A 24,958-nucleotide genomic window follows, 5' to 3' on the forward strand; every position below is an offset into this window, starting at 1 on the left:
TGAGTAGGCTCAAGGGACCATATGGCCTACTCCCGTTCCTATTTCTTATGTTATGTTCTTGAGCAGAATTGGAGAGGAGAGGGACTTGTCATGATTGACGTGGCAGCCATCCATTAAAGGAAAAACCAAGGGATTTACAGAACAAGATCACCAAAGCCCAGCACAATAATTGAACTTCCAACCAATACTCTAAATTGAGCCACAGGCCTGAGATAGAAGAGTAGACCCCTCTAAGAAAACATTTTCCAGAGATTTACAACACACACCAGGCAGCTGTTAGTAAGAATGAGCACTTTATTCTGAATGATTTAATTTTTTAATGTGCTTCTTATATTAAAATAATAATGGTTTACCAAAAATCCTTAATCTGGGGGAAAATTCAAGATGGTGGCTCAAAGCAATGCTGCACAATTTTTGGAGTTTTGGTTAAGCTTCTCCTTTCATTGGTAGCTTTTGCTGAATGCTCAGTCTTGATTTGTTGTTTTAATCAATCTTTAGTAGTTCCTCATTGTATGTTTCCCTGCATTCCTCTTGTTTTATTTGTACGTTCCATACGTGTTCATTTGTGTTGCTGTATTAATATAAAATTTAAGTCAGTTAGTTGCCAGTGTGACATAAGTATTTTCATATAAATGCGTGTGATGCCCAAGGTGCAATACCTGAGGTAAGACAGACACATGTATGCACCATACACAGCTGTTTTATACATTACTGGATCTCAGTTGATGGTAAGTCAAATAAGATGCTGTTTTATATGGACAGCAGAGTTATACCATACTATACCATATGATCAACAGTATATTACTCCACTGATAAAATGAAACTAGATCCCTTTAAGACCAAAAGTCTAAATTGCTGTTAAATAAACTGAACCTCAATCAAAATTCAACCATTGTTTGGTTGAGATAACAGTCAAATTCAAAAATATTTGTAAGTTTCAACTTTCCGGTCAGAAATACCCAGTATTAAGTGACAGGGTATTTTTCTCTTTCTATGTCATATTCCTCAGGTCAGTTAGCATTCCAGACACCATGGGGGTAATTTTAAACCTCCCCCCCCACGATAGATGGGAAAAGGTCGGCGTGGGGGAACTAAATGGGTAAACATGTGAAACCAGCCCCACCCAACCCACCGTGAATGTGCCTACTTTCGGTTTAACCACGGCGTGTTTGGGGGCATCAGAATAACTCGCTCCGGAGAGGCAGGTCAATGATTACAAAAGTTTAATGAAGTTCCGTTCCTCAGATTTTGGCAGCCATTTGAATTTAAAGCTGGTTTCCCAGGGCTCGGGAAACCCGGCAGAGGTGGGAGCAGCTAGATCTAGCAGGTATGTGCTTTTAATCGCACTGCTTGTGGGCCAGGAGGAGCAGGTACCAACTCTGGTACAATATGTTTCTCCTCTGCCCCTCAACCGAATCGTCTACCGCGACCCACCCCGCTGCCCCCCCCCCCTCCCCTCAAACCTATGTCTCTCGAGGTCCCCCCTCCCTCTTGATTTCCAGTCTGACAAACAACCCCCCCCCACCACCAACTCCGCGATATTTCTCGCTGCTGCCACCCTCCTCCTTCCTGATTGCCGGTCTGATAACCCTCCACTAACCCTGCGATCTTTGGCAGTGCCCCCTCCTGCCCATCCCCAGCTGCAGCATGCTAGCACTGACTTTCCTGCCCGGCACCCTGTCAATCTGGCTAGCTGCTGGGCGGCAAACAAGAGTAAAACAATTATAATGAGATCCTGCCAATAAATTCGGCAGGACCTCGGCGTTCCCAGCATTTCCAGGATCTCCCCCCTGCCAACATTCGCCCCACTCTCCCTCCCCGTAAATAGCAGGGCCTATATAACTCTTGAATCAGTAAGGTATTTTCTGTAGCTAAGCAGTCTTTGTGTGATTACAAATTCTTGCCTGTCTTTCTTTTTTTAATACTCTTAATGTGATGCAACATTTGCAGATAGAAAAATATGACATGCAAGTGTGACATGCATTAAATGTTTACAATTAACTAATAGCAAGTGCAATATTAGCAGCGACTTGTGGTGTTTTTCACTCTAATAAAACATGTCTGCCAACTTTGTCACAATATGTTTAAAACTCTAAAATGATAACTACATTTGCACTTTATCCCTCGGTATCTCATTTGAATCTGGAATTCAAAATGCAATTAGAACGACAATTACAGTAATTGGTCTCTGAACAGCAGTCAGGTTGCAGCAATTTATCGTTGTTCTTCATAATCCAAAAATGAAGCCAATGATGTGAAGCATTGCCAAATCCACTCTTTGATAAAAGTCTTAAACCATATAGTGTAAAAGTCAAACTAGCTTTCTATAATAATAAGTTAAAATCATTTCTATCTTGCCCAAGAATTCAGTTCTGTCTGGACCCCACCCCGTATGATAAGTAATTCGAGACTTTTTTCCAGTATCAATTTTGCTTTTTCTTTCATCTATCATTAAAAACATTCATTTTCTGTAAATTTGTAAAGAATCCATGGGGTTTATTTTGGCCAAAGAGTGGCAACAGGCACTAAATAGGTGCTGTATGAATAAGACACCCCTGTTTGAAAGTCCAGATTTAGCATGCACTTTTCGGACGAATTGTTGATTACTATCACTTGAATTTGCTTGGGGGTGCTAAACCAGAAAACTGCACGTTTAGCACTCAAGGGCCGATTAGACACAATTTTGGTGGAGCAGTATCTGTGGGCTCCTCGCACACACTTCCACTGAATATGTGGAGTGCGCTAGCTGTCAGGCAGGATGGCTTAGGGACCGAGGGAGGTTCTCTGAAGTTGCACTGGAGATCTTGGTGGAGAAAGTCCAGAGGAGGAGGGATGTCCTGTACTCGCAGGGGGAGGGGAAGGACACCTCCCCATCCTCGCCCTCCTGCCCCTCTCTCCTGCAGCAGTTGGTACTGCTCTGTCTGGCCTCATGTCCTCCTCCATTTTCTCCCGCTAGCAAGATGCCCATGACCAAGCACCCCCTTTCTCCTACTGACTCCTCTTGGTGAGTGTTGGTAAAGTCTTGGCAAAGTGTCCCAGAAAGTCTCCCGATGTGTTTCAGAGGTCCTCTTCACAGCTCCAGCAGCAAATGAACATGAAATGGTGAGTATCCCTTTAAGTAGAGCTTGAAATTTAGGTTGCCGTTAGGAGAGGGTGTTAGGACAAGCACTAGCCACCAAAATCCATGCAGCCTCCTTAATGAGCGCTAGCAGGCATTGTAAGTGACAATCGACTGCTTAACGACCCTCCGGGCGGCCGTTTCTAGCACAGGTTTCAACTCCTTTACCAAGATGGTGTCTTGTGCTAAATGCAGGCTAAACCACCTTGGCCACCTCAAAGGCTCTTTAGTGCCTGAATGCACTGCCAAGTATCACCCCCCCCACCCCGCCCCCCCACCTCACCCTCCCACATGATTTTACATCACACAATGATGACCTTAAGTATTTATCCCCTGTGTAACCCCTGTGGAAGATGTTGGTTCGTACCACAGTACATTTGCAGGGCTGCCGCTAGCTCTTGGGTCCCTTGCTCGTGGCCATTAGTCACATGTTAACTAGTACTACAAGTGCCGGAAGGCTATGCAGCTATGGGGCATCACAGGCAACCCTAACCCCCTCCTCACCCGACATCTACATCATGCACTTCTGGCAAGGGCTCACTGGATAGTGAGGACCTTGGCTGATTTTCCCTCTCGATACCTAAGGGGCTTTGAAGCAAGATTGCAGTGCTTTCCAGGGTGTGACAGCTGGGATTGGATAACTCCATACTAAATGGCGATGACCTTTTCTGTTTTGGATCGAAAATGACCCTCACCTCCCAAAAAATTCACAAATTCCACAGGATGTGGAATAATCCACTTTAAAAATCAGGCCGATTAAGTAATGCACGCTCTCGAGCAGGGTGCGTGGAGATAAACAGCCCAAGTTAAGCTGTGCTCCTGTGGGCAGGATATTTCGACTGGACTACCCTGGTTGTGTCTTGCACCTCGATGCTGGGTACTTTGAACTTCCTCGCAGTGGGTCTTTAGAATGGGGAAGTCAGCCAGAGTACACTGCCTTTCAGAGACTGGATTCAGATAATTACACTTCTGCTATGACCCCTGAAAACACAACTTAATCATAACAGTAAATTGTACAGCTGTGAAACAGCTGTCACTTTGGCATCTTCCTCAGACGATGACATCACATAATAAATATGACCATTCCCTTGCTGCCAGCATTTTTGCCAAGTGAAGTCTCAGTCAGTCCATGCCCTGCAATTTTAATGTTTTAACAGTTTTTTTGCTAACATTGCCTTCAGATTCTGTGTCACACTACATTTCACTAGAGTGCCGATCATTTTGCCCAATCCACAATAGGACAAGTGTGCGTGGGCCTGTGCAACAGGGGGTCTGATCGGGCCTTCACAAAAGAGAAGCAGATGCCACTGTTTGCGCAGTAATTATTTTTTGACTGCTGCAATTGAAACATAAAATTCTTAAGGGGCTTGATCGGGTAGATGCTGGGAGGATGTTTCCCCTGGCTGAGGAGTATAGAAGCAGGGGTCACAGACTCAGGATAAAGGGTCGGCCATTTAGGACTGAGATTTTTGGAATTCTCTACTCCAAAGGTCTGTGGATGCTGAATCGTTGAGTATATTCAAGGCTGAAATAGATAGATTTTTGGACTCTCGGAGAAATTAAAGGATATGGAGATCAGGCAGGAATATGAAGTTGAGGTTGAGGATCAAACATGATCTTATTGAGTGGCACAGCAGGCTCAAGGGGCTGTATGGCCTACTCCTGCTGCTAATGTTTATGTTCTTATGTTCTTATGAGATGAGGAGAAATTTCTTCACTCAAAGGGTTGTGAATCTTTGGAATTCTCTACCCCAGAGAGCTGTGGACGGTCAGTCACTGAGTATATTCAAGGCTGAGATCGATAGATATTTAGATACTAAAGGAACCAAGGGACATGCGGATAGTGCGGGAAGGTGAAGTTGAGGTCGAAGATCAACCATGATCTTATTGAATGGGGGAGCAGACTCGAAGGGTCAAATGACCAACTCCTGCTCCTATTTCTTATGTTCTTATCCTCTTGATCATCATTGCTCCCTTCTTCAAGAAAGATGAGGAGTGTGCCCTGCATTAATGACTCCAATGATGTGGATCTGGAAGTTATAAAGAAATGGGTTTATTCATTGGCTTTGCACTCTCTATGAACTGTCAGATACTTCTACAAAAAAGCTTTATAAAGGACTGTAAACCGATAATTAATTCATAAGAACATAAGAAATAGGAACAGGGGTAGGCCATTTGGCCCCTCGAGCCTGCTCCGCCATTCACTAAGATCATGGCTGATCTGATCATGGACTCAGCTCCACTTCCCTGCCCGCTCCCCATAACCCTTTACTCCCTTATCACTCAAAAATCTGGCTATCTCCGCCTTAAATATATTCAATGACCCAGCCTCCACAGCTCTCTAGGGCAGAGAATTCCATAGATTTACAACCTTCTGAGAGAAGACATTTCTCCTCATCTCAGTTTTAAATGGGCGGCCCCTTATTCTCAGACTACGTCTCCTAGTTTTAGTTTCCCTTATGAGTGGAAATATCTTCTCTGCATCCACCTTGTTGAGCCCCCTCATTATCTTATAAGTTTCAATAAGACTACCTCTCAGTCTTCTGAACTCCAATGAGTAAAGGCCCAACCTACTCAACCTATCTTCATAAGTCAACCCCCTCATCTCTGGAATCAACCTAGTGAACCTTCTCTGAACAGCCTCCAATGCAAGAATATCCTTCCTTAAATACGGAGACCAAAACTGTATGCAGTACTCCAGGTGTGGCCTCACCGATACCCTGCACAGTTGTAGCAGGACTTCTCTGCTTTTATACTCTATCCCCCTTGCAATAAAGGCCAACATTCCATTTGCCTTCCTCATTACCTGCTGCACCTGCATACTAACTTTTTGTGTTTCATGCACAAGGACCCCCACGTCTCTCTGTACTGCAGCACTTTGCAATTTTTCTCCATTTAAATTATAATTTGCTTTTCTATTATTTCTGCCAAAGTGGATAGCCTCACATTTCCCCACATTATACTCCATCTGCCAATTTTTTGCCCACTCACTAACCTGTCTATATCCCTTTGCATATTTCTTGTGTCCTCCTCACAATTTGCTTTCCCACCCATCTTTGTATCATCAGCAAAGTTGGCTACATTACACCCGGTCCCTTCATCCAAGTCATTAATATAGATTGTAAATAGTTGAGGTCCCAGCACCGATCCCTGCGGCACCCCACTAGTTACCGTTTGCCAACCGGAAAATTCCCATTTATCCTTAATGTGAAACAGGCAGACAATGTGAACTTTATGTGAACAGATGGAGTTTACTGAAGCCAACCATTCAATTTCTCCATTTTGTTGTGCCATTCCCATCCTTTATAGTCGGGCACTATAAGTCACCTTTCCAAGGGTTAAATGATGTTCATCTGTTCGTTAGAGTGGTGAGTTTGAGTTATTTCAACTACGTCCCATTATATGGCTTAAATTACAGCCACTGGTAAGTTAAGACGCAGTGGGCTTTTTGTTTGAAGTGACAACATCATTGATGGATAGTTTCTGAAATGAACTGAGTTTCAGGGTTTTAAGGGTTAATTCACAAAAATAAACCCACCTCCTCCTGGTTATTTTCAACTTAGCGAAATTCTGGAACTGGTCAAAGCGAGTATTTGGGCCAAAGTGCCCACTTTTTTCAGCCGGTAGTCTGTTTTTGAAATATAAATCAGGGTCCTTAAGGGAACCTGGTCTTCATGAATAGAGATATCGAGTACAAAAGCGTGGAAATCATGATGAACCTGTATAGAAGACTGGTTCGGCCTCAACTGGAGTATTGTGTCCAATTCTGGGCACCACACTTTAGGAAGGATGTGAAGTCTTTAGAGAGGGTGCAGAAAAGATTTACGAGGATGATTCCAGGGATGAGGGATTTCAGTGACGTGGATAGACTGGAGAAGCTGGGGTTGTTCTCCTCGGAGCAGAGAAGATCGAGAGGAGATTTGATCGAGGTGTTCAAAACCATGAGGGGTCTGGACAGAGTAGAGAGAGAGAAACTGTTCCCATTGGTGGAAGGGTCGGGAACCAGAGGACACAGATTTAAGGTGATTGGCAAAAGAACCAAAGGCAACATAAGAAAAAAACTTTTTTACTCAGCGAGTGGTTAGGATCTGGAATGCACTGCCTGAAAGTGTGATGGAGGCAGACTCAATCATGGCTTTCAAAAGGGAATTGGATAAGAACCTGAAGGAAAAAAATTAGCAGGGCTACGGGGAAAGGGTGGGGGAATGGGACTGGCTGAAATGCTCTTATGGAGAGCCGGCACAGGCGCGACGGCCAAATGACCTTCTTCGGTGCTGTAACCATTCTATGATTCTATCATGTACAGAGAACCTCAATTGCTATTTTGTGAGACAACTGGGTAGAATGTGAGCCATACTCACCCTGACCAGTACTGCTGCTGGCACGGCCAAATTGGAATGAAAAAAGTATATTTCACATTATTTCTGTGAGGTTAAAACATAACTTGCATTTATATGGTGCCTTTAACATAGTACAGTAACATGTCCCAAGGCACTTCACAGGAGCATAATCAGACTGAATTTGTCACCAAGCCATATAAGGAGATATTAGGACAGGTGACCAAAATCTGGCCAAAGAGGTAGTTTGTAAGAAGCATCATAAAGGATAGACAGGCGGAGAGAAAAACAGAAAATGCTGGAAACACTCAACAGGTCAGGGAGTGTTGATGGAGAGAGAAACAGTTAATGTTTCAGGTAGATGACTTTTCATCAGAAATTTATTTCAGATCTCCAGCATCCGAGATATTTTTCTTTTGTTGTAGAGAGGTGGAGAGGTTTAACGAGGAAATTCCAGAGCTTTGGGCCTCGGCAGCTGAAGGCACGGCCGCTAATGGTGAAGCAATGAAATTCAGGGCAGGAATCCTCCTCCAGGCCACATAAAAGCTATTTGGGCTGCTGCAGCTCCTGGCCCCCTACCCCCATGATGGCAAACGCCCTTCCAAGGAATCACCTTGCTGTCACTGCACAGCCTGAAAGTGGCGAGTTCCATCAAGACATCTATTTGGGGTGGGCAGTTCAACGGTTTCCTTTAACTGAGGCCCAGGCCTTGCACCTGGGCAGGACCGGAACCAATGTCTGAGGGGGAGTGTTTGCTGGTGCTGTTGGGGAGGATTTAAACTAATATGGCAGGGGGATGGGAACCAATGAAGGGAGACAGAGGGAAACAAAAAGGAGACAAAAACAAAAGACAGAAAGGAGATGAGGAAAAGTGGAGGGCAGAGAAACCCAAGACAAAAAACAAAAAGGGCCACTGTACAGCAAAATTCTAAAAGGACAAAGGGTGTTAAAAAAACAAGCTTGAAGGCTTTGTGTCTTAATGCAAGGAGTATCCGTAATAAGGTGGATGAATTAACTGTGCAAATAGATGTTAACAAATATGATGTGATTGGGATTACGGAGACGTGGCTCCAGGATGATCAGGGCTGGGAACTCAACATCCAGGGGTATTCAACATTCAGGAAAGATAGAATAAAAGGAAAAGGAGGTGGGGTAGCATTGCTGGTTAAAGAGGAGATTAATGCAATAGTTAGAATGGACATTAGCTTGGATGATGTGGAATCTATATGGGTAGAGCTGCAGAACACCAAAGGGCAAAAAACGTTATTGGGAGTTGTGTACAGACCTCCAAACAGTAGTAGTGATGTTGGGGAGGGCTTCAAACAGGAAATTAGGGGTGCATGCAATAAGGATGCAGCAGTTATAATGGGTGACTTTAATATGCACATAGATTGGGCTAACCAAACTGGAAGCAATACGGTAGAGGAGGATTTCCTGGAGTGCATAAGGGATGATTTTCTAGACCAATATGTCGAGGAACCAACTAGGGGGGAGGCTATCTTAGACTGGGTGTTGTGTAATGAGAGAGGATTAATTAGCAATCCCGTTGTGCGAGGCCCCTTGGGGAAGAGTGATCATAATATGGTGGAATTCTGCATTAGGATGGAGAATGAAACAGTTAATTCAGAGACCAAGGTCCAGAACTTAAAGAAGGGTAACTTTGAAGGTATGAGGCATGAATTGGCTAGGATTGATTGGTGAGTGATACTTAAGGGGTTGACTGTGGATGGGCAATGGCAGACATTTAGAGACCGCATGGATGAACTACAACAATTGTACATTCCTGTCTGGCGTAAAAATAAAAAAGCGAAGGTGGCTCAACCGTGGCTATGAAGGGAAATCAGGGATAGTATTAAAGCCAAGGAAGTGGCATATAAATTGGCCAGAAATAGCAGTGAACCCGGAGACTGGGAGAAATTTAGAACTCAGCAGAGGAGGACAAAGGGTTTGATTAGGGCAGGGAAAATGGAGTACGAGAAGAAGCTTGCAGGGAACATTAAGACGGATTGCAAAAGTTTCTATAGATATGTAAAGAGAAAAAGGTTAGTAAAGACAAACATAGGTCCCCTGCAGTCAGAATCAGGGGAAGTCATAACGGGGAACAAAGAAATGGCGGACCAATTAAACAAGTACTTTGGTTCGGTATTCACTAAGGAGGACATTAACAACCTTCCGGATATAAGAGGGGTCAGAAGGTCTAGTAAGGAGGAGGAACTGAGGGAAATCCTTATTAGTCAGGAAATTGTGTTGGGGAAATTAATGGGATTGAAGGCCGATAAATCCCCAGTGCCTGATGGACTGCATCCCAGAGTACTTAAGGAGGTGGCCTTGGAAATAGCGGATGCATTGACAGTCATTTTCCAACATTCCATTGACTCTGGATCAGTTCCTATCGAGTGGAGGGAAGCCAATGTAACCCCACTTTATAAAAAAGGAGGGAGAGAGAAAACATGGAATTATAGACCTGTCAGCCTGACATCGGTAGTGGGTAAAATGATGGAATCAATTATTAAGGATGTCATAGCAGCGCATTTGGAAAGAGGTGACATGATAGGTCTAAGTCAGCATGGATTTGTGAAAGGGAAATCATGCTTGACAAATCTTCTGGAATTTTTTGAGGATGTTTCCAGTGGAGTGGACAAGGGAGAACCAGTTGATGTGGTATATTTGGACTTTCAGAAGGCTTTCGACAAGGTCCCACACAAGAGATTAATGTGCAAAGTTAAAGCACATGGGATTGGGGGTAGTGTGCTGACATGGATTGAGAACTGGTTGTCAGACAGGAAGCAAAGAGTAGGAGTAAATGGGTACTTTCCAGAATGGCAGGCGGTGACTAGTGGGGTACCGCAAGGTTCTGTGCTGGGGCCCCAGCTGTTTACATTGTACATTAATGATTTAGACGAGGGGATTAAATGTAGTATCTCCAAATTTGCGGATGACACTAAGTTAGGTGGCAGTGTGAGCTGCGAGGAGGATACTATGAGGCTGCAGAGCGACTTGGATAGGTTAGGTGAGTGGACAAATGCATGGCAGATGAAATATAATGTGGATAAATGTGAGGTTATCCACTTTGGTGGTAAAAACAGAGAGACAGACTATTATCTGAATGGTGACAGATTAGGAAAAGGGGAGGTGCAACGAGACCTGGGTGTCATGGTACATCAGTCATTGAAGGTTGGCATGCAGGTACAGCAGGTGGTTAAGAAAGCAAATGGCATGTTGGCCTTCATAGCAAGGGGATTTGAGTACAGGGGCAGGGAGGTGTTGCTACACTTGTACAGGGCATTGGTGAGGCCACACCTGGAGTATTGTGTACAGTTTTGGTCTCCTAACCTGAGGAAGGACATTCTTGCTATTGAGGGAGTGCAGCGAAAGTTCACTAGACTGATTCCCGGGATGGCGGGACTGACCTATCAAGAAAGACTGGATCAACTGGGCTTGTATTCACTGGAGTTCAGAAGAATGAGAGGGGACCTCATAGAAACGTTTAAAATTCTGATGGGTTTAGATAGGTTAGATGCAGGAAGAATGTTCCCAATGTTGGGGAAGTCCAGAACCAGGGGTCACAGTCTAAGGATAAGGGGTAAGCCATTTAGGACCGAGATGAGGAGAAACTTCTTCACCCAGAGAGTGGTGAACCTGTGGAATTCTCTACCACAGAAAGTTGTTGAGGCCAATTCACTAAATATATTCAAAAAGGAGTTAGATGTAGTCCTTACTACTAAGGAGATCAAGGGGTATGATGAGAAAGCAGGAATGGGGTACTGAAGTTGCATGTTCAGCCATGAACTCATTGAATGGCGGTGCAGGCTAGAAGGGCCGAATGGCCTGCTCCTGCACCTATTTTCTATGATTCTATGTTTCTATGAAATGGTTCGGGCGTCTTCGCTTGAATTACGGGTGAATGACCGACACACTCCCCCAGTCAATTGCCCAAGAATTAAAAATCTCCCCCGGTTTTCTCGAGTTATACTACCAGCTGAGTGCTGGTAATTTGCTCAATTCAAATGACTAAAACTGAGGTTGAAAAAAAGCATCCGGGTGGTCCGATGAAGGTTACTCTGTATGGGTGGCACTTGTTCTGCAGTGCGTGCAAAGCTGCAATGATGCAAGATTAGTTCCTGCAGGTGGTCCTATGTCTCTTAGTTAAATGCAATTCGTCAACTTCATTCCTAAATTACACTGTAGTTCTGAGTTGATACAAATCCTAACTGGCCCATAAGATCTCTGGTAGAAATGGAAGTTCCACCCAACATCTGGTGCCTGACAACCTCTATGATGCTGCCGATTACAGAACTATTCTCTTTGGCATCACGCTATTTTGGCAGCTGTGAGAAGAGTTGTTGCCAAATAATTTAGAATGACAACTGGTAATTATTTAAAACTATGCTTGAAAATCTAAATTAGATACGTTAAACTTACAATCAGACAGCTGTGAATAATGACCGCTCGCCCCCCCACCCAGGCTGATAACTCCCCACGCTCCGAAATGTTGGAAGAAATCCAGTGCCTTTTTGGTAATCCACATTAACAAGGTGAATCTGTGGTCTCAACTCACATCCCCCATTCACCATGACTGGATATTTCCACCCCCCTATCCCTCAGTCGGCAGTAGGTTTTGTACTGGAATATATATATTAATTTTACTCACGGGTGGAACATTTATGGGCAGGCTGCCTTGGGAGATAGTCAGCAAAATCAAGATAAAATGCGGTAGATATTTGACAGAGGAAGCAATTAAGGAATATATTCAGATGTGGTATATTTTGAACCTTAGAATTGGCCAGTTGGACTGCAATGTGGTCTCTCCTAGTCCCATATATTCCTTTGATCCTATAAATCCAGGAATAGTGCAATCTAAATGGGAAGTGGATTCTTATTTACCATCTGCTTTCTGGAAGCCTCCCTGATGCATGCTGTGATGTTTTTGGATGTCTCTGTTCCTCACACACTGTCGATGGCACAGTGTGTCAGTCACATGAACTTTCCAGCAGCAATAACTGGGTACCAATCAAGAAACAGGAACCCCGGCTGATTTGTGATGCTTCTGAACTTGGCACTAATTCAGAGAAGCAGAGAAATCCTGTTAGAGAATAGCCCTGCAGCACAATTTACAAGCTTAAGACTCGTAATGGGCCATTTTGTGAGCAAAGCAAAGAAGTAAGATGAAACAATAAAAAAGAATATTTACGACCTCAGAAATGAATATGATGAGGGTTATAATTTTCTTTTTGACGAATGTAGAATTCAATTGAACACGGATGGGCACTGACTTTTTTGATGACCACTCTATCTGTCTCGATTGACTTGTCCAAAGTGTGGATTTCGGCCTAAAAATTGAGGAACGCGGGAAACCTGGCGGTAACTTTGGCAGCCAAGGATAACGGCCACCGGCCGAGAGAGCGCAGGTAGTACCGGCATTTTAGTACTGCCGGTTCATTAACATCAGCGTGTCGGTAATTTTCTAGTGCAACGCGCTCTTTGCAGCGCTAATGTTAGAAGGAGGCCAAAGGTCACCTCTGTCTCCCACTCACAGTGTAGGGGAGCAGGGAAGAAAGGCACGACCCGAACAGTTGCTGTACTTGCACCAAAAATATTAGCTGCCACCTGACATTTGTCAATTTTTTTTATTTGTTTATGATTTGAATGCAGAAAAAAGAGATTTTATCACAGATAATCTTCAATCACTGCAATGGAATTCACCTATTGATTAGTGAAAGCATATTGTCGGTTCGCATTGTATAATTCATGAAGGCTCAATAATTACATGAAATTATTCTTAGATAATACACATCATGGAACATATACCGCTGGCTCATTACATATATTTCTCCTTACAATAAATAAGTAACTGTCAACCGTGAGGGATTATGGAGCGTCCTTCTCAAATTCGGCTGCTCTCAAAAGTTTCTCACCAACCTCCGCCTGCTCCACATGCAAGCCATGATCCTGACCAACAGATCCACCACAGACCCAATTCCCGTACGGACCGCGGTGAAGCAGGGCTGTGGCACCGCACCAACGCTCTTCTCGATCTTCCTTGCTGCAATGTTCCATCTCACCCTCAGTAAGCTCCCCGCTGGAGTGGAGCTAATCTACAGAACAAACGGGAAATTGTTTAACCTCCGTCGCCTCCAATCCAGATCCAAGGTCATCCCATCCTCTGTCATTGAATTACAGTATGCAGACAACGCTAGTGTTTGTGCACACTCGGAGGTCAAACTCCAAACCATCGTCAACATCTTCACCGAAGCATGCAAGAGTATGGACCTTACACTAAACATCCGACAGACAAAGGTGTCCTACCAACCTGCCCCCACCACACAGTACCACCCCCGATTATCAAAATCCACAACGAGGCCTTGGACAACGTGGACCATTTTCCATACCTTGGGAGCCTACTATCAACAAGGGCAGAATCGATGACAAAGTCCAACACCGCCTTCAGTGTGCCAGTGCAGCCTTCGGTCGCCTGAGGAAGAGAGTGTTTGAAGATCAGGACCTCAAGCCCGGCACCAAGTTTATGGTCTACAGAGCAGTGATACCCACCTGCTTATATGCTCCAGAGACATGGACTATGTACAGCAGGCACCTCAAAGCACTGGAGAAGAACCACCAACGCTGCATCCACAAGATTCTGCAAATCCATTGGCCGAATAGGCGCACCAACATCAGTGCTGTCGCTCAGGCCAACATCTCCAACATCAAAGCATTGACCACGCTCGATCAGCTCTGATGGACGGGCCACACCATCTTCATGCCCGATACTAGACTCCCAAAACAAATGCTCTACTCAGAGCTCCGACATGGCAAGCGAGTCCCAGGTGGGCAGAGGAAACGCTTCAAGGACACCCTCAAAGCCTCCTTGAAAAAGTGCAACATCCCCACCGACAGCTGAGAATCCCTGGCCCAAGACCGCTCAAAGTGGAGGAGAAGCATCCGGGAATGCGCCGAACATCTCGAGTCTCTTTGCTGGGAACAAGCGGAAACCAAGCGCAAACAGTGGAAGGAGCGCCCCATCAACCTGCCCCATCAACCCGCCCCATCAACCTGCCCCATCAACCCGCCCCATCAACCCGCCCCTTCAACCCGCCCCTTCAACCCGCCCCATCAACCCGCCCCTTCAACCCGCCCCTTCAACCCGCCCCTTCAACCCGCCCCTTCAACCCGCCCCATCAACCCGCCCCATCAACCCGCCCCATCAACCCGCCCCTTCAACCCGCCCCATCAACCCGCCCCTTCAACCCGCCCCATCAACCCGCCCCTTCAACCCGCCCCATCAACCCGCCCCTTCAACCCGCCCCATCAACCCGCCCCTTCAACCCGCCCCATCAACCCGCCCCTTCAACCCGCCCCTTCAACCCGCCCCTTCAACCACCGTCTGCCCCACCTGTGATGGAGACTGTAGGTCCCACATTGGACTCATGAGTCACCTGAGAACTCATATTAATGTGGAAGCAAGTCATCCTCGACTCCAAGGGACTGCCTAAGAAGAGAAGAAGAAATGAGTAACTGAAATATCTATATTCCCTGTTGTGTTGCAAGGACTGAGAGGTGTACAACTGCAAATGTGAATCCTGTGGTGCCCGCTCATTTTTAATACTTGTATAAGTATCTAATCTGGGAACAGGCCGGGTAGAGTCTTATCATTAAGTTTAGTTGTTCTTCTGTACCTATCTGGATTATCTGGGCCTATCCATCTGAAATCCAACTGTGAGTCATGTCATATAATACAGTCTGAATCCACCAGCACAGGTTGCGAGTGCATTTCGATTAGGTTTGGTTTTCAGTTTAGGCAGATGGAATTATGCCATTGACCTGTATTAATAAATGCAGTAACATTTAATTACCAAGAACTGCATCAGCGGAAGTGGATTTGAATTCCACTGCGAGTCTTATGTTTTTTGCAGACATTGAACGACAACCACTGTTTCGGTTCGGTTGAGTTGAATACTGATAGGAAATGGACATGACTTTTGTGGAGGGGTGAACTCATTTACTGACCCACAAACACTGTTGGCCTCCTGGAAAGCTGTCAGAAAATGCTGGTAATCGATGGGAATGATATATACTGGAGTGCAAAGCTCTTTTGCAAGACAATTATACTCAAAATGTAGAACAGACAAGTAGATGTGTCGGATAGAGAAACTAAACTTTCGGATTTTGAACATTTCAGATCCTCGTATCGTTTTTGTACCAATTTTTTCCCCTTTCTCTCCTGGTCTGTCCTGAAGACTCTGGCCCAGAAATTCTGGAGTGCCCATCGTTGGGGGTGCACTGCACCAGAATGATGAGGTTCGAGGGACTCATGATAAATCGGCCAAGGACCGTGGCTCAGTTGTCAGCCATGACTCAGTGGGCAACTCACTCATATCTGAACCAGAAGGTTGTGGGTTCAAGTCCCACTCCAGAGACTTGAGCACAAAAATCTAGGCTGACACTCCAGTGCTGTACTGAGGGAGTGCTGCACTGTCGGAGGTGCCGTCTTTCAGATGAGACATTAACCAAGGCCCTGTCTGCTCTCTCAGGTGGATGTAAAAGATCCCACGGCACTATATTGAAGAAGAGCAGGGGAGTTCTCCCTGGTGTCCTGGCCAATATTTATCCCTCAATCAACATCACTAAAACAGATTATCTGGTCATTATCACATTGATGTTTGTGGGTGCTTGCTGTTTGAAAATTGGCATTTCCTACATTACAACAGTGACTGCACTTCAAAAGTACTTCATTCGCTATAAAGTCCTGAGGTCCTGAAAGGTGGTGTATAAATGCAAGACTTTTTTATTTCAGTGTCATAGAGCCATCATAGAGTGGAGTGGGCCCTTGGGTAAGTGGGTCGGAGATAGGGGTGGGGTGGGGGGAGGGAGGAGGGCGAGGAACGGGGCAGCACTGAGGTCAATTCAAGCTATCCAACTGAAATCAGCTATCTCAGGAAATATCAGGAATGCCCCAATGTACATTAGTCTCCCTGCATTAGGGTTGTGTAAACTGGGCAATTTTGCTTGCTGAACGTGTATGGAAATCAGGACAAACAGGATCAACCAGGTGCTGCCTTTCACAGTTGAATAGCCAGCTGAGTGTCTAGGCTCACACATCAAGAAGGCCCATTTGAATGAGGAACCAGTGAGAGCTGCTGACATAAGAGCAATGATCGACAAAGAGTTAGGGAGGTGGGGGTGCAATTCCCTGTTTGGAAACAACGGGGAAGAGAGGGGGACATAACTCATGCCATCAACCCCATCATCCTTTGTCAACCCCTGCCCATTCCATGGTCCCAGCTATGGTGACTGGTGCCTGTGGAGTCTCAGTGCCATTCCCCAGTGCCTCCGAAAAGGAGGGATAACATTTACCGATAGTTTATCTCCCTATTTCTGTAATCTCCACCAGCCCTACAACCCCCACCCCCGAAAGTTCAGTGCTGCACCAATTCTGGCCTTTTGAGCATCCCCGACTTTAATCGTTCCACAACGGGCGGCCTTGCCTTCAGCTGCCAAGGCCTAAGTTCTGGAATTCCCTAAACCTCTCCACCTCTTTACCTCTCTTTCCTCCTTTAAGACGCTCCTTAAAACCCATCTCTTTGAACAAACTTTTAGTCACCTGTCCTAATATCTCCTTATGCGGCGTGGTATCAAACTTTGTTCGATAATGCTCCTGTAAAGCGCCTTGGGATGTTTTACTCTGGTAAAGGCGCTATATAAATATAAATTGTTGCTGGTTAAAACCAGTATATTTTTCAACACAGCCTACTTTCTACAGGAAAACAAGCCTTCCTGCAGCCCCACAAGCTGCAGTCTAAACTCATGATTACTATATTTCGGTGTGGCCGCACGTCACTTGTACTGTCTATGCCTGATTTAAAAAAATTGATAGCAATCAGTTGGAACGGGTGAAACAAAAAAATCATATCAATTCAGCTAGACTGGCCAAAGGAACATTTACTTTGTACAGATTGTGGAGAAAATTCACCCTGAAAGCCTTGCCTAGCCAGTGTACAATACTCTTACCATATTTGTAGAATATTTTATATCTGGTGTGGACCACCTGTCTAGGATCAAGAGCTGAGCAAATCGCACACCGACAGGGAATCACAACAACACCAACACCTTATATTTATATAGCACCTTTAACGTGGTAAAACGTCCCGAGGCGCTTCACAGGCGTATTATAAGACAAAAAAATTGATACCGAGCCGCTTAAGGAGAAATTAGAGCAGGTGACCAAAAAGCTTGGTCAAAGAGGTAGGTTTTAAGGAGCGTCTTAAAGGAGGAAAAAGAGGTCGAGAGGCGGAGAGGTTTTGGCAGGGAGTTCCAGAGCGTAGTGCCTAGACAACAGAAGGCACGGAGAAATCGCAAATGCAGAATGCGGTAACGTCAATGCAGTAAATGGATAGCAAAAGGAACAACTTAAAGGAAATCAGACAAAAAAGCACAGAACATTCTCAAGATTTTTGTATTGAGTGGAGAGGTCAAAACAAGATGGAGAATGAACCTTTCACCTTTCTTGCGTTGCTGTTTGTAAATATAGTTTACACACCACAAAAGATTTTATAGAATTATCTATACATGCCCTTGAGAGAAAAGGTTCACCTTCAATGCGTTTTTCCTGATTTTGCTACTTGGATTTAACCAGCAGTTATTTTTCCTCCTCCACCCCACAGGGGATGTGATTCTCTGTACAAATGCTGCTTCAAACCTTCAAGACAAGGTCATCCCTGAAATCAATCGTGAACACCAGCTGCCTGTTGGCATCATTTCGATTCAGGCTTGCAAATGATTTTTTTTATTTAGCTGAAAGTGAGTCAGTGGCTTTTATGATTCTGCGTTGGTCTCTCGCTGACTGGAGTTCTGCACGTGAAGCCCGATGTCACATTTTATCTGTCACGCCATTTACAGCATGAATTGTTAGCCATGAAACAAGTGAAGATGAAGAAATGATCGGCAAAAGAGTTATTGACCGTTCAGCCGGAAAATGCTGTTGCTAAGAGAAAATAAAACATAATGGGACAGAAATTCGGCCTGAGTCGTGGCCTAAAACAAGCGGTGGCATCAAGCGGACGGTATCGCATAGGCTACCCTTTCTACGCCAAGACCCGTATTCAGTTCCAGTGACTTCAATGGAGCGAAATATCTGGCGGGGCATGTTGCAGCCGGACAGTTGTGCACTGCCGCCAAGATGAATTTCTACCCCAATTAACCATTTGTTCGCCAGAACGGAATGAATTGAACCTTTCGAGAGGTCTGTTTATCACTGCGTAACGCTTGCGAAAACAATAATAAATTATATATCTCCAATTGCTGATTTTTTATTTAGCTGAGAGGGATGTCAGAACTTGGGAGTGGAACACTTTCCTACCCAGTGTCAACGTCAGCATTCCAAGGTCAACTATAGCACAGGCAAAGTTCCCTCTACTCTGCCCCAACCATGTGCTTTAGTATCTCCTGATGTGCCAATGCAACAACATTTCCATTTTCCACGCCCCTGAGAGGGATGAGCAATTTAGTGCCAATATGTGGCAGTTTTGAGCTTTGGATTCATACTTATGAGAAACTGGATTGAGATGTCCCAGATTCACTTCCTTAAAGCCACCAGAGCATGGAAACTTTCAGGTCCCTCAATCTGGTGCGCAAGATTTAATCATTTCACAGCGAAAAATGTTAACATACTGCACCACCTAGTCTCTGCAAGACTTTTAACCGGGGTCCCGTCTGCTCTCTCAGGCGGACGTAAAAGATTCCATTGCACTATTTCGAAGAAGAGCAGGGAAGTCCTGGCCAATATTTATCCCTCAACCAACAAAATTAAAAAACAGGTCATCTGGTCATTATCTCATTGCTATTTGTTGGATCTTGCTGTGTCCAAATTGGCTGCTGCATTTCTTACAGTACAAGGACTGCACTTCAAAAGCACTTCATTGGCTGTAAAGTGCTTTGGGATGCCCTGATGTTGTGAAAGATGCTCGATAAATGCAAGTCTTTCTTTCTGTATACTGGGCAATGATATTTTCCCTACTTAACTCTCAGTAAGAACAGGACTATGTTCCACAATACCTATAATCGGCAAACTCCTTTTTTTGTTAAATCACTTTGACATCAAAGAAATTAGCAGGATATTGATGGAACAAACAGTAAATATCTATTTCAAATTCTACAAAGTGTACCCACCCTATCTTTCTATTAACACTATATTAAAAGTTATGCACTTTCTGTAACTGCCACACTTACTTCCTTTCCTGCCATGTTCATCACATTTTTTGTCAAGCTAATATACCTGTATCAATTTTGTTTAGCATTGATTGAGTCCTCCACACTTGGTTTCCAAGGTAAGATGGATGGCAGTTAATTCCTGACTCCCAGCGACCTCAGACTTTGCCTAAGGTCCGTTAGCTTCTAATTTACTTCCGGAAAGCGATCTTAAAGTGCTACCTCTGATAACACACAACTACACCATAGCAGCATATTAATACATTGTTCATTACATTAGTATGATGTTCCCGTCCTTGTAAAGCAGTGTATCCTCTGAGTTATTGTCACCAATGCTATGGGAGATTCTATACTATATTATAAATAATACTAGACAGCTATAAGTAAATTTAAGATAAGAATGGAATCTCAGGATTCAAATATATTGGAGTTTGGAGTCATGTTTTATGATGCTTTCAGAACCCCTGTTTAGATTACTATCAGCAACTCATCAATGCTCATCTGATATTTTGTATACATTGTGTTGATTTTTCTCAGTTCTCATGTTGAGAACTGTTTTACCATTTTAAACAAATTCTTATTGACTGTATCCTGGTCACTTCCCTCCAGGAATGCCACATGGCCAGGTCATTTGAGAGGCCTATTGTTGTCACGCAAAATGTCACACTAGCATTCTCTGCTCATATGATATTATTGTTGCTAACATGAATTAACAGAGAGAAAGAGAGCGGTCACATCACGTATAATCAAGCAAGTATTTTATGAACATCAACATTTGATTGAGTTAGAGTTTGTGAAATAGAAAACAGCAACTTGAAAAAAATATTAACAGAAACTTGGCACCAACATCATAAAAACACTTTAGCACTTTAATAAATCTTAATTATTCAGAGGCTGCAATAGGAAAACGTTTTGTGGTCCAGATTTGATGGAGTTCAGACTTCCTTTGTTTGACAGCATTGTGAACTTTAGTTTCAGGCTATAATTGCCAGTAGTTAAACACCAGTTACATCCGCTGCATGCAGCATTAGAGCGGCTTCACAATGATGTTCCTCAGAAGCTTAAGTTTTAAATCAAATGACGGTAGAAATTATCGTACGCAATCTTAAAATAAATGGGTTAACATCCTTGTTGGATCAGCGAAGAAAGAAATTTGAGATGAGTGCATTAAGGTTTTGTACAATAACATCACTGACTTGGTTGCTTTTTCTTTAACGACCTACAGCCTAATACAAAATAGCACCAGTGCTTCTCACAGTAATCAGACACGACGTACAATGATTAGACACAACAGCAAGATGTTCATTTCGCGGTAGCTAACTAGTCCTGACAGAAAAATCAGCAAACTGCTTTGTGATGTAAAAGCTTAAGACTACTATTGCTCTCCCTCTTTTTACTAAAAATGAGACAATATTTTCACCTTGCAGCTAAATCCAGTTTGTGACAGCACCAATTCATTTTTTAGGCTCAGTCTAGGGACAATGTTTTAGTGTGGAATGAAAATTTATGCTTGCCTAGTAGTGTCAAGGAACTAGCCTTTGCACTTGTAGAAGCAGGGGGCAGCAGGGATGGGGGCTCATATAGCTTAATTGCTCTGAACTCGAGAATGTGCTCAACTATATGGATAAAAGGGCGTCTGTAAGATTGCTGAGTATTGGTGTTACTACAATACAAAAAACAGACATAAACAATAGTGTTAAAAATACTGTGAACCACAATATCCATTTTGAATGAAAAATACAGATGTTCTGATACTCTACACGTAATGTCCAAATTTCTATTAATGCCATATCCAACATGGTTGGCAGAGGTATGTGGCTGCCATTATGTTTCAAAGTACAATTTTATAACCTGCGCAATTGATTTACTGTTTTCAATCATTTGCATGAAGTTCAGTGCTACAACACTAAATCATCATTCTACCCAGAACTTACTTCAAAACTAACAGCAGGATAACCACAGGACGACATGATATGAAAGGCATTGACTTCCAACTTGAAGTTTATTGTTAACTGTTCTTCAGTCATGGGTCAGTTGCTCTATATTTCATCATGCCTTCATGAGTTAGTTTGTCCAAATTGCCAACTCAATGACAGGTGCACTGACACAATATGAATGCCAAATCGTACCTCTCACTGTTCCAATTTACTCAAGCTGTTGTGACTTTTCAGGTGAATTTTAATAATATTCCACTGTCCCAAGTTTGAAGCAGCAGTCCAATATTATACAATGTCCTCCAGGTTGAGCGCCCCACTAACAGCAGCTCCCCGCGGAGGCCATTCCCACCTCCGATACCGCCCCACAACTATTTTTCTTTCTAAGTGCCCAATTCAACAAGATTTAGTAGCCCATCTGGCCGGGCGATAAATCTTCTCTTAATTCAAATTCTGCACCACCAAGGCGGTGCAGGGCAATTTAGCCGCCTTAATTTATTTTTAACACTTTTCGACACAGGGGTTTGCAGCTTATTCTATTTTCACAATTGAGAGTTTAAGGCTTAAACAAGACATCGAAATATGATCATCCATATGATTGAGAAGCGGAGGTGGGAGCACATTTTGCACATACCAGACTTAAACTCCCGTAACAACACGTTACAAGCACAAACAGAATGGAGCAAAAAATTGAAGAGATCAGGATATAAGAACATAAAAACATAAGAATTAGGAGCAGGAGTAGGTCATACGGCCCCTTGAGCCTGCTCCGCCATTCAGTAAGATTCATGGCTGACCTTCAACCTCAACTCCACTTTCCTGCCCGATCTCCATATCCCTTGACTCCCCTAGAGTCCAAAAATCTATCTATCTCAGCCTTGAATATAGTCAATATTCAAATATTCATGGTGCTACACATAGTACAATGAAGTATCCTTGATTTTAAAACACGTGTCCTTGATTGTTAGAGCCAGTGCCCCCATATTCCAAGCTTATAGTTGGCACCACACAGGTTCAAATCACATACCTCTTTTGCCCAGATTTCTGCTCTGACCTGATGAGTACCTTTGTGGCCATGGCTGATTTGACATTGGTATCAGAATTATTTGAGTAGTAATCAAGTCGTGCAGCTGGTAGACAGCTGTGATCATCATAATACTACTGCACTTAAGAGAAATTTTGCATTACATATTTGCTAAGCACGTTCAGACTGGCTGGGTGAAATTCCCCCCAAAAATAGCAAGATGCTCATCTTACAGGCAACTTTATTTTCTCTTCAGTCTCCATGTTCATAATACTGTGACAAACATCCTGGAATCAGCTGAGTGTGAGCTCCTGCTGCTGACCATGTAATAGGTTTCACAGCAGTTGTTGGGAAGCTGTTGTGTTTTGCGGGTTTCCTCAGCTAAAAGCAAGCAGTTTAGAAGCGATTTGTTCCTCTGGGTCAGTATCCGGATCAATTAACCTTTGATGCATTGTTGCCAAGTTAATGTATTTGGCCACGATGCCATTGTCAGTGTGAGAAAGTTGCCTGAAGAATTGATCTGGTTATGCACAATGGTGCAAATGTACAACATTCCAACCTTTGATTCTGAATTTCAGCAAGTCTCGGGTCTATTTTTCAAAAAATTAGCTCTCACCTCCCAAAAAGGTGATTGGGAAAGTGGCTAATTTCTGTCTTTTATGGAAAAATCGACTGAAGCATAGCATTTGATCCCTAAAAGGTGTCAGCCTTGACTCAGTGGTAGCATCTCTCGCCTCTGAGTCAGAAAATGATCAGTTCAAGTCCCACACCAGGGACTTGAGCACAAAATCTAGGCCGATACTCCAGTGCAGTGCTGAGGCAGTGCTACTTGTCGGAGGCGTGTCTCTCGATGAGATGTTAAACCGATGCCCCGTCTGCTCTCTCAGATGGGAGTAAAAGATCCCAGGGCACTATTTCGAAGCAGAGCAGGTGGATTTGCCCCGGGTGTCCTGGCCAATAATTATCTTTCAACCATTATCACTAAAAAAACTGGTTATCCGGTTATTATCACGTTGCTGTTTGTGGGAGCAGGCTGTGCGTAAATTGGCTGACATGTTTCTTACAACAGTGACTACACTTCAAGAAGTACTTCATTGGCTATAAAGTGCTTTTGCTATCTCCTGAGGTGGTGAAAAAGTGCTGTAGAAATGAAAGTCTTTCTTGAAATATCAGGAAATATCCCATGTAATAAAAATGTGAATTTGACTTATTCAGCTAGCACAAATTAATGGTCTAATTATAAATGTACGGAATGCGATTCCAAAACACCAGTAAACATTCCAGGATCCTATGTAATAAAAATGAAATTTGATATATTTAGCCACTATATAGGCCTGGATTTTCAAGGTGAAGACGGGTTGGAGGTGGGAGGACTCCGATGTGGGTGGGAGAGCACGTTTCCCGCAGGGCCCTGCCGATGTTAACGGCAGGGCCTGAATTGCATGTGAAGGCTGAGTTTCCCACCCACAGGCAGCCAGATGGAGAGGTAACTGTGGGTGGGTAGGCCTGTGGAGGGAGGGAGGGATTGGGCAGAGGCTGGTGCCAGCCTCTGGAGGATTGGGGAGGGGGTGGGAGGGTGCATGGAGAAGGACAATCGGGGCCATCGAGGGATTTGGGAGGGCGCGGTGTGGTGGGAAGAGAAGATCGGGGCTGACCACCGGAGGATTGTGGTTGGCCTCAGGAACATCGGTGGGGGAGGGAGTGGTGTCCAGGAAGGCAATCGCAGGCCTCATGAGGGGGACTCCGATCATGGATGGTAGGTTAGGCAGGGACCCTGGATCCAGGAGGTAGGTGTAATGATTCTTACCACATGGATGCAGCAGTCCTCATCTTCCTGTAACTGCCGGGATTTACGAGGTGTGTAAAAGTCGACCAGCTACAGTTAAAAACAAAATGGAGGTTAACGACGAGGCTTCCAGCCTCAATAAAATATTTAAATTGATGTCTGTCCCCTGGGAGCGGACTGATTGCCAGCCCCCGTCCAATCTGTTAACGCAGTTGGAGGCAGGTTCAGGTCGAGATTATGATTTTTAACAACTTAACTAGCTCTACGCTCCGAGCCCACCTGTTTTTTTCGGTTAAAATCCACCCCCGCCCCCCATAAATCAATGGCACTAAACATTTGGGACTTGGGAGGAGCAAAAACAAAGGATTTTCAACAAAAAAAGGGTTGACATAGTGCGTACCCTGCATTAAAAATAACAATAAATTATAAAAATGAAGAGAAGCAGAATGGGGTCCAGAAGGAGGACAAGACTGGCAGAAATCAGGGGATAAATTTGCGTCTTCACTGCATGATCGTCATGACATTGCTCCACCAGTTTACTGCCCACGCAGTGAAAAC

General features: G+C 44.1%; 1 protein-coding gene and 1 long non-coding RNA gene across 2 annotated transcripts in view; both read right to left on the reverse strand.

Moving 5' to 3' along the window:
* The window catches only part of med24 (mediator complex subunit 24), a 590,098-nt gene that overhangs the window by 534,062 nt on the left and 31,078 nt on the right, over positions 1-24,958 (reverse strand). The gene's annotated exons all lie outside the window — the stretch shown is intronic.
* Positions 505-18,098, reverse strand: LOC139233581 (uncharacterized). Its single transcript, XR_011588183.1, has 3 exons — positions 18,043-18,098; positions 13,375-13,550; positions 505-571 (listed from the first exon to the last, which is right to left on the reverse strand). It is a non-coding gene; the product is annotated as an uncharacterized lncRNA (long non-coding RNA).

Source organism: Pristiophorus japonicus, chromosome 21 (genome assembly GCF_044704955.1).
Source record: "Pristiophorus japonicus isolate sPriJap1 chromosome 21, sPriJap1.hap1, whole genome shotgun sequence".
NCBI classification, from domain to species: domain Eukaryota; kingdom Metazoa; phylum Chordata; class Chondrichthyes; family Pristiophoridae; genus Pristiophorus; species Pristiophorus japonicus.